General features: G+C 43.8%; 1 protein-coding gene across 1 annotated transcript in view; it reads right to left on the bottom strand.

Moving 5' to 3' along the window:
- LOC118218189 (phosphofurin acidic cluster sorting protein 1-like) overlaps positions 1-26,369 on the bottom strand; it is a 129,594-nt gene that overhangs the window by 88,467 nt on the left and 14,758 nt on the right. The window lies entirely within an intron of this gene.

Raw genomic sequence — 26,369 nt, 5'->3', positions numbered from 1 at the left:
AATGATTAATGGCTTATGTTCTCATTTTAATTCAGCAACAGCCCTCCCCATTAACAAGACTAAGATAGAAGAGCCAGTGCTTTATCAACACCGTTTTAATCTCCAGTTACAGGCTGCTTAAAAACACAGGCGGAGAAGTTTACCTATCGCATCCTGTCAGGCTGTCGTTGAAGCCCACATATTCCTCTTTGACAGGCGGTTCAGTTCCACTCAATGACCGATGGCTGGACACCACAATGAATGAAAAGCACTTGAGGTCGCTATGACTTATGGGACATTTGCGGAAGGGCACAAATAATGGTGGTTCCCTGTCAGCCGCGCACACAGCTAACGGGTGTGTCACAGTGTCACAGTCAAACCTGCAACCTGCTCTCTCGTGAGCCACTACAGAGACAAGGTTAGGGGCGTTCTGGTGCTGCAAAGCCATTCTTTTGCCCAGCAGGGTAGGGTGTGGATGTGTGTGAGCTGAGAGGAGTCTGCAGTATGACCAGAGCGTTATAGCCAGTCTGCCCTGCCGCTAACTCGGTTTCACTGCACATTAAGCAGCCATCTCAACAGGGCCTTGGCTGGAGCACAAAGCCTGATTAAACTCCGGCCCAGGATAGTGTACCAAAGAGGTCGTTCTGATTCACACACCGGGTGCTTGAATAATTAATGCAGCTTAAAGAAATAGAAGCTGAATAAAATGAACAGACGCATAAAAGAAGCCTCAGCAGATGAAGCAGTGGCACGAGGCCCAGAGCTCATTACTGCTCTTAGAACTCTGTGCTATTAACCCTCATTACTGCTCTCAGAGCTCTGTGCTATTAACCCTCATTACTGCTCTTAGAGCTCTGTGCTATTAACCCTCATTACTGCTCTCAGAGCTCTGTGTTATTAACCCTCATTACTGCTCTTAGAGCTCTGTGTTATTAACCCTCATTACTGCTCTTAGAGCTCTGTGTTATTAACCCTCATTACTACTCTTAGAGCTCTGTGCTATTAACCCTCATTACTGCTCTTAGAGCTCTGTGTTATTAACCCTCATTACTGCTCTTAGAACTCTGTGCTATTAACCCTCATTACTGCTCTTAGAGCTCTGTGTTATTAACCCTCATTACTGCTCTTAAAACTCTGTGCTATTAACCCTCATTACTGCTCTTAGAGCTCTGTGCTATTAACCCTCATTACTGCTCTTAGAGCTCTGTGCTATTAACCCTCATTACTGCTCTTAGAGCTCTGTGTTATTAACCCTCATTACTGCTCTTAGAGCTCTGTGTTATTAACCCTCATTACTGCTCTTAGAGCTCTGTGCTATTAACCCTCATTACTGCTCTTAGAGCTCTGTGTTATTAACCCTCATTACTGCTCTTAGAGCTCTGTGTTATTAACCCTCATTACTGCTCTTAGAGCTCTGTGCTATTAACCCTCATTACTGCTCTTAGAGCTCTGTGCTATTAACCCTCATTACTGCTCTTAGAGCTCTGTGCTATTAACCCTCATTACTGCTCTTAGAGCTCTGTGCTATTAACCCTCATTACTGCTCTTAGAGCTCTGTGCTATTAACCCTCATTACTGCACTTAGAGCTCTGTGCTATTAACCCTCATTACTGCTCTTAGAGCTCTGTGCTATTAACCCTCATTACTGCTCTTAGAACTCTGTGCTATTAACCCTCATTACTGCTCTTAGAGCTCTGTGCTATTAACCCTCATTACTGCTCTTAGAACTCTGTGCTATTAACCCTCATTCCCGCTCTTAAAACTCTGTGCTATTGACCCTCATTACTGCTCTTGGAGCTCTGTGCTATTAACCCTCATTACTGCTCTTAGAACTCTGTGCTATTAACCCTCATTACTGGTCTTAGAGCTCTGTGTTATTAACCCTCATTACTGCTCTTAGAGCTCTGTGCTATTAACCCTCATTACTGCTCTTAGAACTCTGTGCTATTAACCCTCATTACTGCTCTTAGAGCTCTGTGTTATTAACCCTCATTACTGCTCTTGGTGCTTTGTGCTATTAACCCTTATTACTGCTCTTAGAGCTCTGTGCTATTAACCCTCATTACTGCTCTTAGAGCTCTGTGCTATTAACCCTCATTACTGCTCTTAGAGCTCTGTGCTATTAACCCTCATTACTGCTCTGAGAGTTCTGTGCTATTAACCTTCATTACTGCTCATGCACACACAATCTCTCTCTCTCTCTTTCTCTGTCTCTCACACCCAGACACAGATAAGATATTATACATAAATGTTGGACGGTTGATTAAAATGAAAAGATCCATTCAAAAAATCCCTGCCTCCCATTCGCACGGAAACTTCTCTCGCGAACAAAACGCAGCCAGATTGGAGGGTGTAGCCTGTACTTCTGATTGCACGCTAGTGTCAGAGGTGAAATAACAATGGAGCTCAAATAATATGTTGAACTTCAAACAAATACCTTCATAGTACTATTCTGTTAACAGCATCATGGCCATGTACAATTCCAAATTCTCCAGTGATATTCACAAGAAGCTTAAACCAGTAGTTTGATTAAAATGTTTTTTTCATCAACCACATTATTTTGTTATCATAATTCAAATTTGGCAAAACACAAAAGTTTTAATTTGTCCCCAGGTGGAACTCATTCATTAATTTCATTTTTTATTTTCAGCTCTTTTTAATTATTGTATTGATATAATTTAATCATTATTATATGATTGGTTCTTATTGTGCTATAATTTGCAATAAACCATTTTTATTTGAAAACAACATCATGAGATGTTTTTCATTAAGCATTGAGCAATTGCTTCCACCATTGGACTTCATATGTCCTCTTATTTCTTAGTCTAAATTCATAATTAAGTTAATAATTAATTTTAACTTGCTGAACAGTACGAAATTATTCACATAAAATAAACAGAGATTTGTGTCTAGAGGCCAAGCTCATAAATACATAAAACACTGTGCCCTAAAAAAAAATCATGAATAAGGTTAATATCAAAGACTGTACTAATGGTCATTTATAAAATATAATTCTTCATGGTTCAGGCATAAGCATATGCGATACGTGTGGGATGAGATTATTTCAGTGAGAAGCTTCTGCATTTTCCAAGGCTGACTCATAAAAGGATTATCATGGCAGAACCTAATACCTGGCCACACTTGGGCTTCTGAATGGGAACTGTTTTTATCTATAAGAGGGAAAAGCTTATCTGATGCATCAGCATATACAGGCAAAGACATTATATTTATTACATTACAGACGTTTAGCAGATGCTCTTATGCAGAGCGACTTACGCAACTTTTTTTTTTGCATAGCATTTACATTGCATCCATTTATACAGCAAGATATATACTGAAGCAATGCAGGTTAAGTACCTTACTCGAGGGTGCAATGGCAGTGTCCTACCAGGGAATCCAACCTGTGACCTTAGGTTACAAGACCAGCTCCTTATTATACTACACTACTGCCCTGTGAGTGTTGAATCTGTGACTGGTCCAGTCCTTGTCCATAGCACAAGGGATCCACTTTATAAACCGTCTGGTTAATGAGGTCACTAAATGATGATTTAGGTGGCTGTTTTATATGTAGACCTCATGGCAATTTCACCCTACTTTAAAGCAGTTTTATTAATCTTCTTAACTACCGATTCATTAGTAGTTTCCCTTGATGGGAACTGTTTTATGGCCTCTTCATAAGACTTGTATTCCAGGTATTCATTCCAAGAGTTGGTATTCCTCAGGAACTTTGCAAACTGCCCATAAAAAAGGTGATAGAATATTTACAAAGATCTCGTAACAAAACAAATGACCAAACACATAGTGGAGCTGTAATACACTGGTGAGAATTGGAGGCTGGAGCTAGTAGGGGTCACTGCTGTGACACTAGAGGGCGCTATTTGTGATGTGAAAGCGGGTTAATATTAATATTGCCATCCCTTCCTTGCTTTAAAAACAAAACTTTCAACCCACAGACTTTAATTCACAGCCGGTCATGCACACAGACTTTCTGAATCATTGAATCACTGAATCACAGCCCATCACACCCACAGACTCTGATTCACAGACCATCATGCACACAGGCTCACTGAATCATTGAATCACAGCCCATTACACACGTACACTCAGACTCTCAGAATCAAATGGAACCCCACTCCTACATGCCTGGGAGACATGCACAGTAACCAAATCTGAGTACCCAGAGACTCAGCAGAAAACAGATGGCAGGAGGACATGCTTCACAGCTGAAACCTTCCAAATCCGCTGAGGGCGGGGCTTCAAACAGCCATTTCATGCCCCGGGAGTGGATGTGTACTTTTCACTTTTCAATCTTTCTGCATTAATACCCGGTGTTCATTAATGGTGCAGTTCTTCACTTCTCTGCATTAAAACACAATTTAGCTGAGTGACCCAGTGCAAATTATTTATCACACCTGTCCAATCTCACAGAACCGTTTTGTCGGGCAATGTTTTTTTTTGTTTTTTTTTTACACAACGCAAGTCATTATGTAAGACTGTATTGTCTCTTCTGCCACCAGGATGAAGTGAAGACATGAAACAGTCTATGATTTCCCACTAGAAAAAAGAAATCTTTGTTTTTTCCTCCATAAGAGGGAAACTTGCTCCCAAAAGCACTTGCAGTTTGGGGGAGCGTCTCCTGAGCCAGGTGAATATGGGCGGCTGCGTGCCCGCGGGCGCAGATGAAATATTCGGGCTTGTTTCTGCTCTGTAATGAATGTGCCGCGGCTGCTCTGCCGCTCGCCCCGTGGGGCTGAGAGAGCACTGGGACTCCAGCACTAAAGAGGAGAGCACCTCTCAGTGCTTAACGAGGTCTCCCCGGGAAACGCACCCCACACGTTTCACTTATTCACCGCACAATCCTTTCACATTTCTGCGGGAAAACTTTTTGTGCAATTAAAACGTGTACCGAAAATTCAGGACGACCAGTTAAATTGTGTTCCTTTAACACTCAAATACTCCAGAGACACGATATTCCCTTTAGTTCAGAGAGCTGAAGTATGAAATTAAAATTACAAAATTAACCATGTCAGCATAAAAATTTATCACCAGGAAAAGTATGAAGCTTTTCTAAAGGTAACACGGTTCATCTCATCCATCTCTCAGCTAAAGACATATATTCTTTATTTACAGTATTTCGTTTTTTTAATTTTTTTGCATTTGTTGTTAAATGTCTACAATTTTTTTTATAAATACTCAAAAAAAACAAACTTTTTTGCTACTTTTTTGTATTTAAGTCATTAAAAATATTGTTTTGTGCTTTGTGAATTGATGTGTAATTTCATATAAGTGGTGTTAATTTGTTTTAATGAAATGCCTAATTGGGGTGATGGGTGAACAGGAAACAGGATTATTTTAATGACTCGTGGCAGAGTGGAGAGAATGAGGCTGCAGCAGGGGAATGTTAGGGCGACCCGTGGGTTGCAGAATGCTGGGGGGGGGGGGGTGTAGAACACTGGGGGGGGGGGGGGGGGGGGGGGGTGGTGGAACGCCGGGAGAGGGGGGAAGAACACTAAGGGTGGTGCGGACTACTGGGGGGGTGGCACGGAATGCTGGGGGAAGGGGGGGGGGGCTGCAGAATACTGAATTTACGTGTGCGAAAATCACACCTCAAACGTTGGGCCACTGATTTAGCGTGAACAATTACACACTTTTACTGAAGTGAATCTGCACCACTAACTGACCTCTGCCAGAAAAATACAACTTTAGCTTTTAGCTCCTATAAAATATACATGCTAAAACAGTAGGGTAAATCACTGGTAATGTGTTAAACAACAATCCTAAGACCATTTTAATGATAACTGACATAACAGACATAAAATGTATTTATTTAAATACATGCATAACTAGCTATCAAACTGGTCAGAGTCACACAGGCCACATGAATATTACTGGTGTATAATCAAGAATCGTTTACTGCAGGGTCCATTTTGCCCACATTGTCTGCTTCTGTTATGTAATGTGTGAAAAAATATTCTGGAATCTGCCAGGAAACTTTGCACCAGAGAGAAAACAGGCAGGTTGTTGGAAAGTTTCAGCCTGGCTGTAAACATTGCTGGCCAACACCAGAGGAAGTCTCATTACGGCTCCAAGTAAAGATACACTGGATAAGAGTGGAGGGGGGTGCAGAGTTTAATGGGATAAAGTAGCACCCCTCCCGGCATGGATCAGCCCAGCAGGAGATTAAAATTATAAAAGGCCTCTTATTTCTGGCCATGGCAGGTGCAGGCCACCGTATTGCTCACCCTTAACATAGAATAATGCTGGGCGCAGGCTGATGACATCACATGTTTCAGACTGTCCCGTGGTGATGACATCACATACTTCAGACTGCACCGTGGGGATGATATCACATTCTTCCGACTGTACCACGGTGATGACATCACATGTTTCTGACTGTACCGCAGTGATGACATCATACATTCCGTTACTTCACAGCTACAGAGCAGCAGCTACTGTCTGCAGTCCCCACAGATCCACACTATAGAAGATGTATTTCACAACATAAAAAGGTGAGTGTGAATGCATTAGCAGATGATGTATATGACTGCACATCAATGGTGAGAGACCGTGCGTTTCCCATGAGCCCACATAAATACGGCAGGCTGTAGTTGTGTATTTTTGCTCAGAGTGGCTGCGTTAATTAGCTTCATGGGCAGGTTGGTGGCTGGGCTAGGGAAGGGCGAGACAGAAAAAAATCTTACAGCAAGGCCTCACTGTCCATGACACATCTCCCATACAGTCACAAAGTCAGACAGCAACGCCTTACTGTCCATAACACATCTCCCATAGTCACAAAGTCAGACATTTCACACTGTGTGACAACCTCACACTATTCTCCAAACCCTAACCCCCCTCCCTGGGGTTCACCCACTCATTCACTCTGTAGACACATGAAGCTGAACCAAACTCTCGTCCTGGATCCTGACAGACAGCAATGCATTGTGGGCTGTGACTGTGTAACAGGGTGATGGGTGCATCAGAGCATTCACCCCTAGCAGCGTCTCTAGAAAGCCCAGGGGCCGTTTACAGGCATTATTAATGGAGAGTGTATTGGTGCGCTGTAAATGTGGGTAATGTACACCATCACACCGCTGACCTTCGGCAGATAAACGACCTTTCATGCTGTGGAGCGATGAGTGTGGGGGGAGAGGGAATGGGGGGGAAAGTGGTTGGGGGGAGGGGGGGCGAGGTGGCGGGGGGGGGGGGGGCGTTCAGATAACAAGGGCCGCAGATCGGGGGGGTGCACAGGGGTGGTACTGCACACGAACAACAGGAAATGGCTGCGTCTGAGTTTACTGCACGTTGGCACTGCAGAAACATTCAGAGTTTAGCCTGAGTGCTTTTTAAGAGCTTCAGAAATAATCTTTTTATTTTTTCCACCACCTAAATGGGCTCAGTTCGGATTTTTTCAAGTTCCCTTTTAGTGGTCCATTGGGAAGCACTGGGCCACAGTCTGTTTGCAAATGCCACTGTACAAAAATCATATCCGAAATCTGCAGTGACCACAACCAGCAGTGACCGTGGTCAGAGACCTGAGAGCATGTTTAAAACTGCTGAACTGATCTCACGCTGCCAGACGCCTTCCAGTGAATACCGTCCAAGTGGCACAAAATCCATCTTTACGCTTATAGACTCAAAACAGCCTCACCATGCGACTGAAATGGCACTGTCTTCCAGGACTGCCTGTGTGTTGCCTTGGTAATACTGTGTTCAGGGTTACCTCCTGCCTGCTCTATAGGGGACACATTAACAGCCGTTTCTCTACAAGTTCAGGGAAAGAGACCACAGGAGAGGCGTTCCTGTATCTTTATCACAACAATCTGATGGTTGCTGAAAGAATGCAGACTTAATTGGTTTGATGATCCATTTATTAATTATTCGTGTTTGCTATATTCTGGCATATTCAGTGATCTGGAATAACAAAAGTTTGATGCAGTTCAATGCAAATACATGTGTTTTCAATCCATTATCACATCTGTGGCAAGTGATAAATGTGGCAAGTGATAATTGCAACTCAGACCTTGGCAGTATTGACTGTGACTGTGGCAGGGGCCCTGAACGACCAAGACCGTTGAATTATCCAGCTAATGTTCCAATAGTTTCTAATTTATTTTTTAAAATATATTTTAATAAACAGAACATTAAACTGAATTTAAAATTTTTTTTTTTAACTTGTTCATAAGAACACAGGGTCTATTAATATGCTTGTCTGGTGTAAATAAATATAACATAAATAAACAGGGCCATTTGGTAAACCTGACGAATGAAAGACTGGAAACAGCATTAAATAGAGTCATAAAGACTTTAAAGCAAACAGTGTCTAAGTGCAGATGGAGGCTTACAGGTGAAGACACAGGTGAAGGTTTTATTGAGTAAAAAAAACTTATTGGCTGCTGCTAAAATGGGTGAGTTTCAGGACAGCAGTGATAAATAAAGTTACACACCGTTTCATATCCATCGTCATTGGCTTAGCGATGCCATCCATCCGTTTCCTGTGTCTCTCTCTCCCCCTCGCTCTTTTGCATTGACACACGCACGCACGCACGTGAGCACACACACACACACGCACACACCTGCACCCGCACATGCACACACCTGCACCCGCACATGCACACACAAATGCACATGCACAGACACACACAGACACACACACACACGCACACACACACACACACACACACACACACGGACACATGCACGCATGCACGCACGCACACGCACACACACACAGCAGTAATGTAAATCCTTGTAGACAGGAGCAAGGGGTCCTGACAAGCCCAACTGACAGCCTGTGTGTGTGTGTGTGTGTGTGTGTGTGGGGGGTGGCATGTTTCTGCTCCCCTGAAAAGCAAATACATTCTGCTCATCGATCCTGCTGAGGTTCCACAGCCTTGCACACCTCAAACAATGGGGGGCACTCACATTTAATGGGTCCTGATTGGCTAGTCACCACCTGTCAATAATGCGACTGCTACTGGGTAATTATACAAGGTCTAGAGGCAGGTGGATTTACAGTTTGGCTGTGCATGTGTAGAACACAAAATACAGCCTTGGTCAGTTAGAGGGCCAGACACAGATCAACCAGCAGCATAGCCAGGAGAGCCAGGTGTGGATAAAGGACCAGCACAGCCAGAAACTAGACCTTCAACCAATAACGGATTACCAAGCAATGAACTCTGAGAGGTTCAAAGCTGGTCTCGCGATGTAAATGCAGGCAGACACAGGGGTTTAAATGATGACCTGCTGCTGTGCAAAAACAGAATGGCAGCCCCTCCTGTAATTACAGCCAGGTAAATGAGGGCAGAACCCTCGGTCCAACAGATGGAAAGGGATGGGGGAATCATCACTACTTGATGCATGTGCTTTTTCCCAAACCTGTTTGAATTAAATATCGGTTCCACCGAAACAAAAAAAAGTGTTATCATTTGCCTCAGCCAGAAACTTAGCACACAGCCTGCAGAGGACAAACTTCTACACCTCACATGTCAAACTGGCAACCCTCCGCATTCTGGGTAATTTATCCTGTGTGTAAACTGAGACATGCTTGATTTCAAAAACATAGCCCTGCTCAGGAGAAAAGCTCATCGCTCATGTTATGATGGGTTTATGAAGACGGTCAGAATGATGGAAACATCCATCGCCAGCAGCGAGGCAGCGGCAGAACAACACAGCCGAGCCTGATTTTACTCATCTGTGTGAGAGAGACCTGCTGCGGATTATTGTGTGAGAGAGACCTGCTGTAGATTACTGTGTGAGAGAGACCTGCTGTGGATTACAGTGTGGGAGAGACCTGCTGTGGATTACAGTGTGAAAGAGACCTGCTGTGGATTACTGTAGGAGAGAGACCTGTTGTGGATTACTGTAGGAGAGAGACCTGCTGTGGATTACTGAGTGAGAGAGAGACCTGCTGTGGATTACTGAGTGAGAGAGACCTGCTGTGGATTACTATGTGGGAGAGACCCGCTGTGGATTACTGAGTGAGAGAGAGACCTGCTGTGGATTACTGTGTGAGAGAGACCTGCTGTGGATTACTGTGTGAGAGAGACCTGCTGTGGATTACTGTGTGAGAGAGACCTGCTGTGGATTATTGTGTGGGAGAGACCTGCTGTGGATTACTGTGTGTGAGAGAGACCTGCTGTGGATTACTGTGTGGGAGAGACCTGCTGTGGATTAATGTGTGGGAGAGACCTGCTGTGGATTACTGTGGAGCACATAGGTGTTTTCATGTGCTAAAGCCCTGTATCAGAGTGTGAAGGTTCTTTACTCCACATCTTTAAACTGCTATAAAAATATCTCCATGAGAAACCCCTGCATCAGTTCCTGCCCACTACATTATGCGCAGGTGTCTGTTATAAGCATAGTGGGTAGGCTGTTATAAGCAGTGAAGATCATAGTTCAGCAAGGCCTGTACAGGGCCACAGGGGAACAGGAGAGAGCACTGACCAGTAGTAGTTATAATAATAATAATAATAATAATAATAATGTATTAATATGTTCATTACATTTTGAGCTGTATTTGACACATCATTGTACTTTTGAAATGAGTCTGTTCAAACACCTGAAAACACCTAAAAGTCATCTTTATTCAGCAGGACACCCTTAAAACAGACAGACATTCAGCTTTAGTGGATTATGAATAATTATCTCAACAATGAAGCTAAGAAGAAATTATTCAAAAAAACAAATTAAGCATAAACGAGACCACGGCCACTCATTTTGCTGAGGAGACGGATGTTAATAAAAATGTGTTTATAAAGCATCGTTCACCACACATACCTTTCTTTGTACAATTTATGACAGATTCAGTTCTGAAGTGGCTAAATAAAGATCAGTATTCAGTACAGCTCATACAGGCATAATGATAGGAGAACTGAAACCCAGCAACCACTGCTCCGGACCCCAAGCAGGAGATGCAGTGAGCATGGCCAGTTCAGACACCCAGAGACTGCCCTTAACTACAGTCTCAAACTACAGCGAAGGCCAATAATATTACACCGAGTAAAAAACGTCTAACATTTTTAGCTTACAGTCTAGTTTTCTGTTTGCTCTCCCATCTGAGACAAATGACTGCACTTCACAGCTATTTAACCCCAGCAATGAGATTCATTAATTCAGTGAATATATCAAGCAGGTCCAGCACCATTTAGATGTATTAATCAAAGCAACACTCTCAGCTGTAATGTTGTGTGATGCACGCAGGCTGTAATGGACATGTTGTTTGTATTGTGTTGAGTATATATTGCATCATGTTTGCACTGAAGCTGGTTGCGAGGCTGGCGTACGCGCTGACCTTTCCTCGAACTCCACAGCGAAGAAGCGGGTGTTAGGGTAAGGAGCAGCGTCGTGATCGATACGCAGCGAACTCACGTCTGGGACGGGACTTTGTGTGTAAACAATAACCGCCAAACATGCCTACATGAGGGTCCAGGCCCCATTGAGGAGACAGAATGGTGCATGCTCAGGCCCCACAGATTGTATTACATTGCATACCAAAGGTCATTGGAGCAACTACAAAACACAGGTCCGAAAAGGTACAATACTCGTTAAGTTTAAGTTATCCAAAGCCATGAAGATCAAGCCTACGCAGTAAACACAGGCCATGCAAATGCTAACAATAATCCTGCTTTAGCATGTGGTGCTCCGAAACGGAATACTCACAGGTTAATACATTTAATATCTGTCATCATTCCTTAAGCTCTCTGTTAACATGCCTGGAGGTGGACTGTTGATAAAGTAAAAGTTTACTGCATATCATATCTCTCTGGGTTCCAGTCACGTACTGCACTAAAACAAAACTGCAAAGTGACTGCAGGCACCAGCACGGCTGCCCAACTCCATTACAGCAATCGCTATATTGCAAAGGCTCAGGTGCAATGAAGGTATTAATACAGAAATCAGAGTCAATAAGGTCCTTCCTTCTGGCAGTACAATCCACGCGAGAAAAAAAACACAATCTTTCAATCCAGATTCAACCTAAGGCCAAATCAGAGAGCATCTGTGCATCACTGATCAAAGCCACAAGACAGTAACAGGCGCCATGTTAGATCAGTAGCAGAGGGCCTGAAGCTCTCAGTCATGTGACCTATCCCAGATGCCTTTGCACCCTCTTGGTGTGTGAAAGGAAGAGACACAGGCTGTTCATGGGGGGTGGGGGGGGGGGGGGGTTCTGCAGTCACTGTGTGGGACACAAACTTTCAAAAAAACATGCTGACACAGGCAGCTGCCAGGAAGACCCGCTAAATAATACAGCACTGAGCTGCACACACTGACTCACAGCCTTTTAAATACTGCATATTCCAGTAAAGTTTCCTGAGAAATGACAACTACTTCCAGCATGGGTAAAGAGTAGACCGGTGACTGCACATTAGTCAGGTGGTAGTGGAGGAGGCTAATGATTGGATATAGCCGTGACAGGAATGCAGACCCCTGACAGACTCTGCATCCTCATGCAGACCCCTGACAGACTGTGCATCCTCATGCAGACCCCTGACAGGCTATGCATCCGCACGCAGACCCAGGCCTTTATGTCCTTCTCATGGCGAGGTGGAGATTATAGGCCTGCCTGTCTCTTCAGCGTTCTAGAGACAGGACTCGGGCTATCCCTTCTCCTCATGAAGCCACTCACTCATCCTCAGTCCAAATAAATAAGCAATGAATGAATGAGCGATATTTCCATTACTGTGTCTATAACACTGCAGTCACGCCCCAGAGGGCCCAGCTGTACTGAAGCTGTGGAGCTGACTGGATTATCGCTCCACTGGCCCCGCGGCCAAACTGGAGCAGCGCGAGGCTGCGTCTCTCTCTCTCTCCCCCCGTTTCCTGTAAACACACACAGCACGCTCACTCCCCCTTCCTCTGCCAAGCAGCAAAACACATTAAACAGCTTCCACGTCTAATGATGTTCTCGCTGTGGGTTTCCTCTCAAAGATGATTCCCATCATCGTGATAAACCGTTTCGGACAATATTTTGCAGCCCTCAGACCTTAAACGACACAGCATAATGCTGATAATTTCCCTGTAGCCTGTGGGTATGGAAGAAAAAAAAAACGGAATATGCAGATATGCATTTTTGTCTAAAGGAAACTCAGTTACTAACAGGCTGTCTCTGCTGGAAAAGAACATTTGTGTCTTTGGAGGGTAGTTGCTCCACAGCAGAAGATGAATGGCTATTAGACAGAATAAACTGCCAAAACTCCACCGTCAGTGTAACCTAGATTTTGTGTTTTGCCATTTTGCCCTCTTTACTGTAAAAAAAATATCTTGTTAGCACCTATATCATGGAATTTAGGTGTCCTGTTAGGCATTACACATTACTGTCAATAAATAAACCATAAGTTGCGTAAGTCACTCTGTGGGTTACTGGTTAAAGGTACAATCGAGGTCCACATAGTGCCCCCTAGCTCTGTAAAGTAATTAATTCAGACTGTGATTAAAACATTTTAGAGGACAAGTCTTGCGGTGTCAGGAAAGCAGGTGTAATAATCATACAATAATATAATAATAAGTACATAATAATGCCACACACACAAAATCTCACTGCAGTAGAAGAATGAGGACACGTGGAGCTCAAGGGCTGAGAAAAGGCAGACTGCAGTGCTTGTGCTGCAGATGGTATCCCTGCATATTCAAAAGGAATTTCAGTGCGTGTGACATACAGGGTGGATGAACAGAAAGCTAAATTGCCAAATTGTGCCTTAAAAGTCAGCAAGCTTCTATCTGCAAACATTCCATTTGTTTCTAGAATATGCATATAAGAAACAGGTCTCCCCTCCCTGGAGTGTCTTAGGGTGTGTTGGGAGGAGTAGAGGTGTGTTAGGGTGTGTTGAGAGGTGTTAGGATGTCCAAGGATGTGTAAGAATGTGTTAGGGCATGATAGGGTCTCTTAGAAGGTGTTAGGGTGTGTTGGGAGTTGTTGGGGTGCGTTAGGAGGAGTTAGGATGTGTTATATCTGCTCTTTAGCAATACTGAGCTTACTGGCATGCATTATTAAAATTGGACATCTTACACTTGCAATACATAATTGTGTGCAATATCACCCATCTTTTCAGTTTAAGATCGCAGTGTAGGCTCTATAAATTCAAAGTGCAATTAAATTTGAGTGGTAATAAAGTGCTCTTATGTGCTGTGAAAAGGCTCAGATGAAAATAATTACAGCCGGGTGATATTTGAGGCTCTGTCTTTCAGCTCATGCATGCATAAAGAAAAAAAATCCTACATCAATTTATTATTAACACACCTGAGCCCCCCTTGCATTTACTTTAGCATAGATTTATGCAGGAACATTGCACACCTGCATGATTAATGCAAGACACCCGTTGTGACAGGTTTTAGGGACAAATAGGATGAGAGGAAGAACAGCACAAGGTGTTTCAGCTCAGTGCCACAGCCGGAAACAGTACAAAATATTTCCATTCTGTCCTAGATAACTGAAAAAGAAATTTCAGTTCTGACTTCAAAAAAAATGCACATAGAGTTTCAGCTCTGGGCTAGGTTGCTGTACAAAGCATTGAGCAGAATAAAAAAGTCATTGGTTTGTCTGTCCAGCAGTTTAGCTCATGTTATTTCTCAAAGGCCCAGGCTTAAAGGATTCAAATTGTAGTCATATTTCCGATTGGCGTTGGGTTGCGTCCCAGTTTGAGCTGCGCTGGACTAGCGGACATGAACTCATGTGAGAACAGAGTTTCTCTGGGGTTCATAACCTAGGTTATACAGGTACAGTGAGTCCTGGCTTAAATTCCCGCTGATCTCTGCATTTTTTTGGTTTTATTGAGCTGTTCAGCAGATCTAGAATTTTCCTGATGATGCTGTCACTTCCTCTAAGCCCAATGATGTCCTCACTTTCTCCTCCTCCAAGACTGACAATGATCTCACTTCCTCTTCCTCAAAGCCTGATTATGACTTCACTCGCCGCCCTGCCCCCAGCCCAAACAGTTACTAATTTTTAGCTCTTCTCAGTAAACGCTCTTATTCAGGCTTTTCATTTTTTCTCTCAGGCTCCCTCCCACGGACGGGCTAGCAGAACAGCAGCCATGAAGGTCATAATGGCTGCCTCATTCAAAGTAGCTCAGGGAATCCACATATAAGCGATGGATAAATCCATCACACTGGTGTAATAGAACAGGCAGAGCTGCTAGCTGTCAGATAGCTCCCAGGGGATCCTGTCTGAATGGATTGCACTTTGAGGACCATTTACAAATCCCCAGGACCGGCAGTGCTCACTGAAGCTCAAGTACATTCTCCACCCCTGTGCCCAATACACACAATCTGTATGTGCATTTGAGTGTGTGTGTGTGTGTGTGTCTGTGTGTGTGTGCATTTGACTTGTTTCCATTGGAACGGGCTAGATACAAAGTCCAAGGCATCCCTGAGATCAGAATACCCTAACCCCTAACCAAAACCCAAACGCTAACTGAAAAATAAGCTAAATACATGTAGCTCCAGTGAAAAAAATTTGGTCATCCAAATCAAGGACTAACCCTTGCGCAAGTTCTGAAACATAGCCCTCATCTTACCTCAACCCTAATATTTACCGTTTTCAGATCCATGACCTGGAGCATAATTATAGTCCTACATCAGGCCATCCAGTGTTAAGCAGTGAAATAACTCCGGTCACCCAAATAAAGGACTAACCCTCGACCTAAACCATTCCCTAGCCCCAAAGGTAATGTAATCTTGCCTATGCCCTATCGCTCACCGTTTTTAAACTCCAAACCTAATGGTAATTTTATATATACATCATTTATTTTTGGGAGCCCTAAGCACCCGTTTATGTGATCTGTAGACTGCACTGCTCTGTCTACAGATCAAGGTTTATGTATTTGAAGATACTCTGAGCGATGTAACGCTGTGGATCATAAGATCACAGAAGAGAGTACCGGGTTATTTATAAACCAAAACACAAGAGCCCTGCCAAACTTCAGCTTTCAGTCATCCAGAAAGACACTTTCCTATGCATGCAATTCAGAGCTGACTCTGAGCAGAGCATCAGGCAATGACACAGCTCGCCACAGCAGAAAAGAATGAAAGAGTCTCACAGCCCTCGATTTGCACAGTTAACCTCCACTCCGTCTCTGTGAGAGCAGATTCTTGCGTCTTCTGTCCGTTACCATGTGAAAGGTGCACAGTGCTCAGTGATTTATGCCTCATTGAACAAATCGCTGGCCTCTGGACTTCTTTTTGGACCAAGCTTCCATATTTTCCTTTGCGGTAAAAGGATGAAATGTGAAGCCGAAGAAAAACAAAAGCAGTTATTTATCCCTCCTTCCGCCAGAGACTACAAGGTCGTGTGGAAAAGAGACCAGAGACCTGAAACCTTTACGACCAGAGAATGTCAGAAACACACATAAATATCCCAAAGCGGGTGATTTCTCCCCCAAAAACATTCCTATAAATATTCAGTATAAACGGTTTATTTTGGAACTTGTTTTTTCCTGAGACATTTCCAATAAAGCTGAACTGACACAGCCGCCAGTCAGCACAGATAAACCTGTAACACAGCCGCAAGTCAGCACAGAGAAACCTGCAACACAGCCGCAAGTCAGCACAGAGAAACCTGCAACACTGCCACCAGTCAGCACAGAGAAACCTGCAACACAGCCGCAAGTCAGCACAGAGAAACCTGCAACACTGCCACCAGTCAGCACAGAGAAACCTGCAACACAGCCGCAAGTCAGCACAGAGAAACCTGCAACACTGCCACCAGTCAGCACAGAGAAACCTGCAACACAGCCGCAAGTCAGCACGGAGAAACCTGCAACACAGCCGCAAGTCAGCACGGAGAAACCTGCAGCACAGCCGCAAGTCAGCACAGAGAAACCTGCAACACTGCCACCAGTCAGCACAGAGAAACCTGCAACACTGCCACCAGTCAGCACGGAGAAACCTGCAACACTGCCACCAGTCAGCACGGAGAAACCTGCAACACTGCCACCAGTCAGCACGGAGAAACCTGCAACACTGCCACCAGTCAGCACGGAGAAACCTGCAACACTGCCACCAGTCAGCACAGAGAAACCTGCAACACTGCCACCAGTCAGCACAGAGAAACCTCCAACACACTTTATTTAATGGATTAGCTGTGGCTAAGCAAAAGGAACGTGGTTAAAGATGAAGGCCTGTGGTTTCACTCTGACTGCGGTGTTGTCGAGCCGCTCACAGGTTCCTTAAAAATGATGAGAGGAGAGATCTATGGGCCTCCGCCTTCTACACCAGGGAGGGCTGAGTTTTCAGACGAGTGACTGCACAGGAGCAATATACAAGAATCAAGGAACTGTGCGGCAGTTAAACTGCTCCTGTCAAAACACAGCTGGTCCAGTGGGTATATAAATGCAGCTGTTCATGCAATATGCACAGGCCTAACCACTACACACACAAACGGAACTGCTGGTGGGAGTTAACGGTGGGAGAAAGGGTGGGGCCATGAATTAGAGCTACAGCAGACGACCACAGTATGGACCTGTTCTTACGAGCTACAGTAGAGGACTACAGTAGAGGACTACAGTATGGACCTGTTCTTACGAGCTACAGTAGAGGACTACAGTATGGACCTGTTCTTACGAACTACAGTAGAGGACTACAGTATGGACCTGTTCTTATGAGCTACAGTAGAGGACTACAGTATGGGCCTGTTCTTATGAGCTACAGTAGAGGACTACAGTATGGACCTGTTCTTATGAGCTATAGTAGAGGACTACAGTATGGACCTGTTCTTATGAGCTACAGTAGAGGACTAACAGAATGGACCTGTTTTTATGAGCTACAGTAGAGGACTACAGTATGGACCTGTTCTTATGAGCTACAGTAGAGGACTACAGTATGGACCTGTTCTTATGAGCTACAGTAGAGGACTACAGTATGGACCTGTGTGTGTGTGTGTGTGTGTGTGGGTGTGCATGTGCATGTGGTTTCCCATGAGTGTCTCAATGTGTGCATATGTGTGTGCTTTCCCATCATTGTCTGAATGCATATGTGAGTGTGTGTGTACTTGTGTGAGTGTGTGTGTGTGCGTGCGTGCGCATGTGTGTGTGTGCATGCTTCCGTGTGTGTATACCAGGCACATTCACATTCTGTGAGGATCTTAATGTGATCTAGTAAATGTAGTTTACACAAATATGACTGATAACCTGCCGCTGAGCTGCCATTATATCATTTCTTAGGAAGATAAAATAAATGCATGTTGCTGAGTCTGATTTATCACTGAGCGGCTTGGAGTGCTTTGAGCCTGTGAGCGATGACAGCCGCCCGCGAGCAGAAAAAGCAGCCGATCCGTCTCCTCCTCGGGGAAATAACCGCGCATCTGCACCCAGAGAGAACATCAATAACAGAGCGGGAAACAGGAACTGCGTATCTCAGACCTCCTCACATCACCCCACAGCCTCCTCAGACCTCCTCACATCACCCCACAGCCTCCTCAGACCTCCTCACATCACCCCACAGCCTCCTCAGACCTCCTCACATCGCTCCCAACACTCAGCCTCCTCAGACCTCCTCACATCGCTCCCAACACAGCCTCCTCAGACCTCCTCACATCGCTCCCAACACAGCCTCCTCAGACCTCCTCACATCGCTCCCAACACAGCCTCCTCAGACCTCCTCACATCGCTCCCAACACTCAGCCTCCTCAGACCTCCTCAGATTCTTCACAGCCTCCTCAGACCTCCTCACATCACTCCCAACACTCAGCCTCCTCAGAGCTCCTCACATTCTCCACAGCCTCCTCAGACCTCCTCACATCGCTCCTAACACTCAGCCTCCTCAGAGCTCCTCACATTCTCCACAGCCTCCTCAAACCTCCTTACATCGCTCCACAAACCTGCAACCGCACAACTCAAACACACAGGAGCTGCAATCTGTCTGCAGTACTTTTGATTGATGATGTGGTCAGTGCTTTCAGTAGTCGGTTTGTGTAACTGGATTATCCGCGCTCATCTCTGGTTTCAGAGCGTCTTGACACACAGAATGACCAACAGCAAAAGAATGATACTCATTCATCATGTAGCTTTGAGAGTTCAGCGAAATATGTACCCAAATATAACATGAATCAGCTGTGTGTGTGTGTAAGAGAGAAAGAGTATGTGTATGTGTGTGTGTGTGTGTAAGCGAGAGAGAGAGTGCGTGTGTATGTGTGTGTGCATTCCAGAGAAGAGGTGGTATTTGTACACTACTACACTGCTGGGGTTTCCCCTCTAGAACACAAACTGCAGGTTACTCTGCAAACATTCAGCTACTCTGGCAATTAGATCAGCAGCAGTCAGATGACAGATATGTCATCACCAGCCAATCAGAGCTCATTAAATGTGAGCATCCACCATTACCTATGACAAAATAGGAAATCAAAGCCATGTATCTACTGTGACCCCCACTTACTTCTGTCTGGATTTAAATGTCAGTCTTGCAGTCTTGACTAAGACAATCAGCTACAATCTACAATATCAAATGTATACCTACAATACAAATAATCTATAGAACCACAGAACACCACACTAATTCCAATTCAGAACATTCAGAGATGATTGAAAACTTGTCCTCCTGATTTGTACTGTACTGTGTAATGTGTCTGTACTTTGTACAAATGCAGTCCAAATACAAAAAAAGCGGTAATGATTAAACACCTTGACTCACACATCGACCGGCAGGCCATGCTTATAAATCATCATTATTAAACACACCATTACTACAATGTTAATTATGAAAATAAAATGACCCTGCCGGAGAACAACGCCCTTCAAAGAAGGAACGGATATTCTCCGTCACTTAATCAATTCATTAACAAAGCAGTAACAACACTAAATTATCAAGTATTAGGAGAGCTGTTCATTTAAAAAGTCAATTAAACAAGAGACTTTGGGATATGTTACACAGCAATAAATCTGTTAGGAATACATTATGCTTTACTACATAGATCTGGAATACATTCACATATTAGGGATATATTATTATTTATGAGGATTGGTTGAACATTATCCACCCTGTCCAAATCTATAACCCCTATATCACTGCATTGCAGGTTTATGAGTGAGGAGTTCTCTCAGCCGTTTGGTGTGTGGGTGTTGAGAGAAGATCATTGAGCTCAAACATACAGCAGGATGACTGTGATGAAAGCAATGAGGAGAGAGGGACACAACACAACAAGGTGTTAGATGTGAGCATACATATCATAACTCAGGGCTGAATATTACACTCAGGACTGAATACCACACTCAGGGCTGAATATTACACTCAGGGCTGAATATCACACTCAGTGCTGAATACAACACTCAGGGCTGAATATTAGACTCAGGGCTGAATACAACACTCAGGGCTGAATACCACACTCAGGGCTGAATATCACAACCAGAGCTGAATACAACACTCAGGGCTAAATATTAAACTCAGGGCTGAATACAACACTCAGGGCTGAATACAACACTCAGGGCTGAATACAACACTCAGGGCTGAATACAACACTCAGGGCTGAATACAACACTCAGGGCTGAATACCACACTCAGAGCTGAATACAACACTCAGAGCTGAATACAACACTCAGAGCTGAATACCACACTCAGAGCTGAATACCACACTCAGAGCTGAATATTAAACTTGGGGCTGAATACAACACTCAGAGCTGAATACCACACTCAGAGCTGAATATTAAACTTGGGGCTGAATACCACGCTCAGAGCTGAATACAACATTCAGGGCTGAATGTCACACTCAGGGCTGAATACCACACTCAGGGCTAATGCCACAGCACATTCAATACATTCACCATTGTTGTTGTTCAATTTGCAGGCTGCTCATTTGAATTCAGCATAACTGCCGCTGTTGTCAGAGGCCCCAAATGACTCCTTTCATAAATAAAAATGCATCGGCTTCCTAACCCTCTTTGAAGGGCACAGAAACCTCCAGCTGATGTGTCTGGGGCGAAATAAGCAAACAAGCTGTAAATATGTTTGCTAAACTTCAGAAAAACAAAATTTCATCTTCATTTTTATGCACCTGCTCAGCCTTCACAATAAAATATCAACAAACTGTTTGGACATAAATTACTTTCTTTCAGGACAGGATTTAAGCAGTGGAGACATTTTTATGTGCAAACCTTAGATGCAAAATACGATTATCTAGAGAAAACATGTAACAATATTCAGGTGCACTGCCTTATTACATTTATAGCTATAATCTGATCATAACCTTAGTTTTCACGAAAAGCACTTTTCTATGGACTTGGAACAACCAAATTCTAAAGTTGAATTCTGATTTTGACCCCTTGGTAGTATTGTAGTTGTAGTTAATAGCAAATGCACTTTTTGTTATTGGCAAACCTTCACTGCTTAAATTGTACCCTAAAAGAAAGTGATTTATGTCCAAACAGATTGTTCATGTTTCATGGTGAAGGCTTCACTGGGTATAGCTCACACAATAAATCTTACAGCCGAATGCATCCGATTACTGTTTTACACAGTTTATCTATGTCAATATGTGCATGTTTCAACAAAATTAAATCAAATTTAAATTTCGCTTTTTATTTACAAATCAAAACCAAAAATTGATTTGTCCACTTTACCGACTTACTTTCGACAACACATACATAAAACCGTTTATATTAGCGAATGATGTTTCTATACGCCAACACACTCAAACTAGAAAACACATTTAAATAGATTAAAATTTAGGAAAATAAAGTTGAGGGGAGCAGTGATGGAGTGGGTGCCACAGTGAAAAGAAGAGCTCTGCTAAATCAATTCATCCAGAAAAATTGAACAGAAACCGTTCTAATTTCCAAATTAGAAATGGACAGCTGTGTTGTGGAAATGAAGACTGCAGCCTAAACTCCACTGCAGTGTTGCCTGAAGGTTTGTGACATCATTACTGAGGAACAGGATGGGGCGCAACCCCGACAGCACAGGAACAGTCCTAAAGAGTCACATCACACCATTATTCAACCCAGCCGGGGGCTTAGCGCAGTCAAACAGAAGTGTAACGTGTAACAGGAAATGAGGTAGATGGTGATTAAGATTTCTGTCTGTGTGCATTCATTAACAGTAAATAACACGTGCCTGTTCTGTGCTGATTAGGGCCCAGCTGACTCCAGGGATCCCTCACAATTGTGTGAAAAGGTGGAACGGGGTGGGGGCCGGGGGGGTGGAGGTGGGGGTGAACACATTTATTTCACTGAAAAATAGTTATTATTCATGGGGAATGGAGTAGGGTCTTGAAAGCAAAAACTACTTTAAAGGAAGGAAGAAAGGAAGTTCCAGGTTTCCTCCAGCTGAAGAGCAAGTGCGATCAGCACAGCATTTCTCACCTTTAAGGAGGTAACCTTCATGCTCACTGATTATAAACTGTACATAGGCTCCAGTAAGCAGACATATTTCACATATACTGCCACTGTCCATTGCAACCAATTGAAAGTATACAGAACCGTGTGCGCGTGTGTTGTGTGTGTGTGTGTGTGTGTGTGTGTATGTGCATGGTTGTGCAAACACACAGACACCCACCACACACATACATGTGCACACACACACAAACACATGCTGACCCACAAACACCCTCCCCCCTACACGCACACACCCCCACACCACAAACTTACACCATTCAGAGTCAACCAATCATCTTGCTGACTCAGGCTTGTTATAAAATGAACAGAACGTCTCTTCCAGGCACAATGTATTTATTCATGGATATACTTCCATATGGAATGCATCTGATAAGAGAAACAGCAGTGTCTCTGCACAGGTAGCTTTCCAGTCCACTGCAGGGTCATGAACCCCAGAGAGCAGGAAGAGAATTAGCCGAGTTACATAGAGACATTGCTGGTCAAATCACATTCAAACTGTACAGGTCCATAGGGCATATTCTCTTTGCTTCTGAAAGGTATGATTTAACCCCCTACTGGAAGGCTAACAACTTACTGCAGCAACCTCCTCTCCAACAAAGCAGGCCAATCTCCGCTTAGATACAGCAGTTTGGGAAGAAGATGATACTGGGTAGTTTGTTCGGGGTGGAAATATATTACTGTTATGAGGGGCTAGTGCGAAAATCCATAAAAAGGTATTGGACTCTTGGAAATTCACTTTTATAGAAGATATTAACCTGTACATTTTGAAATGTTGCATTTGTTGTTTTTTTGTTATTTTAGCAGCAGCGACCTGAAGATTTGTTGTGTTCTCCTGAGCTCGAACCCTTGGCTGCCAAGGGCAGCCATGTAGTACAGTGTCTAGGGAACTGGGCTTGTAACTCAAAGACAGTAGGTTTGATTCCCAGGGGGTGCACAGCCACTGTGTCCTTGAGCAAAGCACTTACCCAGAACTGCTTCAGTAACATATCCAGCTGTGTAAATGGACTGTAGAGTCCACAGAGACTGTAAGCTAAGTAAGTCCTTTTAAATAACAGCATCTGCTAAATGTCACATGTCAGTTGACTGTAATAATGTAATAATACTGGACTGTGACATACAGGATCCCAGCTGACTAGGAGACAGAGCATGTTAGAACACCAGACTTATGCACAAAGCCTTAATGCCTGTTCCTGGTGCTGTTGGCTGTCCAGGCAGCCTGTTCCACTCTTATGCACCATGAGAACATTTCCTGTAACACCTGTGATTGACTTTCCACACCAGTTTGGTGGACGTGTAGATTGGCAGGCAAACATGAAGTGCTTAGGAACAGCTCAAGTGTGTACACATTTTAATCTTCAATAAAACTGAACCAAAACCAAGCTCATAAAGCAGCACATAACAGATTACAGGGAGTCATCTGGCCTACCACTATGTAAACCATTGCACAATCATAACAGATTAAACCAGACAATTAATGTCTACAGGGGCCAGTCAACAGAATAATTTTTGATGATAAAAAATACAGCCAATTCAGCCCATCTAATCTCACTTCCTGGTATCACTGTAACATGCAGTTTTAGCCAGCTGTTAATTTATACTTCTAACTCCAGTAGTACCTACTCACTAATTAACAAACAGCAGGAATTACATCTATAAGCATGTGTGAGTGAATTAGATCCCCTGGGATAAATCTTGGGCTTGCTTTTCAGTTGCCTGGGATGTGCAGGATGAGATATGAGTCTGGCGTCTTTTTTAATTAACTTATTACTTGGTTAGGCTGCATTCCTGCAGTCCTCTGCGTACTTTCCGAGGTCTAAATGTCAGCCAATCATAAAGAGCCGGCGCAGATTGTCACTTCCTGTAGTTCCTGCAGACTGACGCAGAACTTAAAAACGTAACCCGACCTGGCAGGGTGTCCCTTCCCCCCACGGTCCTCCCTCATGGCTGTCCTCTCTCAGTCTAACAGGCGCATGGCGTCCCCCTTCTGGTCCACCCCACGACAAGCCGTAAATTCTGCTGCTCATAATTAAAATTTCATGAATAACCCTCTGACAGATGACATTTAATGCAATTGGAAATGATGTTAGCCTCAGCTCCAGCTAAATCGTGTTTGTTTTGCCGGCTCACGTCTTCGGCGGGGAGGAAAGGTTACGGGATCCAATTTAAACACGTGCATTAATCCCCACGTTCTGCCGGCGCTCCATACAGGCAAACACAGAATTACAACACGGCTAATATTTATCGGGCGCATTTCGACCTACAAATTAATTTCACAAGCCTTTTTTATGAACTGAAGGGAAACGTACCCTCTGTGGAATAAGCCTTGCCCCAGAACTGATCACCCTCAGCAAAGGCAAATATTTAAACTTTCCACACAGCGTCACTACAGTCAGCCGTCAAGCTCAATCTCACAAAACTCAATTAGTAACCGTGAGAGGAACAAAGAGAACAAACAGGAGCAACATTCCCTTCCGTTTCTGTTCTACTAGCATTGTCATGACATCACAGTATAGTCACTCATCCAGAGCGACACACAGAAGGGCAAATCATCAGTGTTAGCACGAGGAATACAAAAATTCAGCATCTCCAATAAGGCACGTTTATAATCAATGAGTGTAATAAAACATATTTTTAGAATATGCATTGTAACTAAAACAAAAATACCACTAGATGAATGACACAGCTATACCTTTAACATTATCCCAAAATGAAATGCAAAAAGAAGGAAGAGGATAGCCAGGGGAGCCATGGTGCAGCCTGAAAAGGTGAGTCTTCAGTCTGTGTGGGAATATGGGCAGGGTCTCTGCTATTCTGACTGCAGTGAGAAGCTCAATAAATCATTGGGGGGGGGGGGGGGGGGGGGGGCAGAACAGACAGGAAACGACCAGGAAGTGCAGGTGCACGAGGGGGAGGGGCAAGATGCCCACAGGTAGCAGAACGGATAAGCCTGGTGATCTTTTGAAGATATGACAGACCCTTTAAATTCATGACCGGCTAGCACCAAGGTTTTGAATTTGATGCAAGCTGATACTTGTTTCCTGCAGGGAGATGAGAAGGGGAGAAACCAGGCTGAGTCCAGAAAAGGGTGCAGATCAGATGTGAAGATCAGTGCACTAAAGAGGGAGCTCATGCTTTGCATTATCAACAGGTGTGTTCCCCATGCAGTGAGAAATGTTTTACAGATTTTCATTAACACAGTGTTGCTCACTTCACAGTAAAGCAAAGCATTTTCCAGGCAGCAAAATAAATGAGTATTCATGACGTCATAATCACAGAATAAAGCCAACAGCATCGGCTAACTCACAGCAGTCTGCAGCTCTGTAACTGTGGCTTTGGAACCAGTGATTCAAAGATGAGAGAAATAGAGGAAAATAAATAATTAAGATCTATGGAATGCACACAATTAGAGCACACCAAACAGCCTACACCAGTACTACATCACTGCTACACCAGCCCTACACCAGTACTATACCAGTACTACATCAATGTTACACCAGCCCTACACCAGTACTATTCCAGTACTACACCAATGCTACACCAGCTCTACACCAATACTAAACCATTCCTACATCAGTCCTATACTGGTACTACACCAGCACTACACCAGTACTATATCAGTCCTACACAAATCCTGCACCAGTCCTACACCAGCACTACACCAGCACTGCACTAGTTCTACACTAGCACCACACCAATGCTACGCCACACAACAGTCTGAAATTAGGGAAATTACTCAGGGACTTCCTCAGCACATTCAGAGATCAAAGAATTATCGCTGTCTCAAAGTCACCGTGGCAACGAGACCAAATCGATGAGTAAACAATGGCAGACAGGCATGACGGATTGTGACCTGGCAACCCTTCAGCCATCTTAATTCCCGCTTTAATGAGCCAGAACTAAAGCCAATAACATCCGATTGGGTTCAATGGTTAGATCGTAAAAAAAACAGGTCAACACAAAGGCGTAAATAAAAGTTGTTTTTATTCTCCTCTCGAAGGGGGGATAAATTAAAAAATATTCATAACAAATCTGTCCCACAAAAAAAACGACGACTGTCTCTAATATTGTTTTATT

The sequence above is a fragment of the Anguilla anguilla genome, chromosome 18 (assembly GCF_013347855.1).
Source record: "Anguilla anguilla isolate fAngAng1 chromosome 18, fAngAng1.pri, whole genome shotgun sequence".
NCBI classification, from domain to species: domain Eukaryota; kingdom Metazoa; phylum Chordata; class Actinopteri; order Anguilliformes; family Anguillidae; genus Anguilla; species Anguilla anguilla.
Note: the sequence above shows the minus strand (reverse complement) of the source record. Positions and strands in the feature narration are given on the sequence as shown.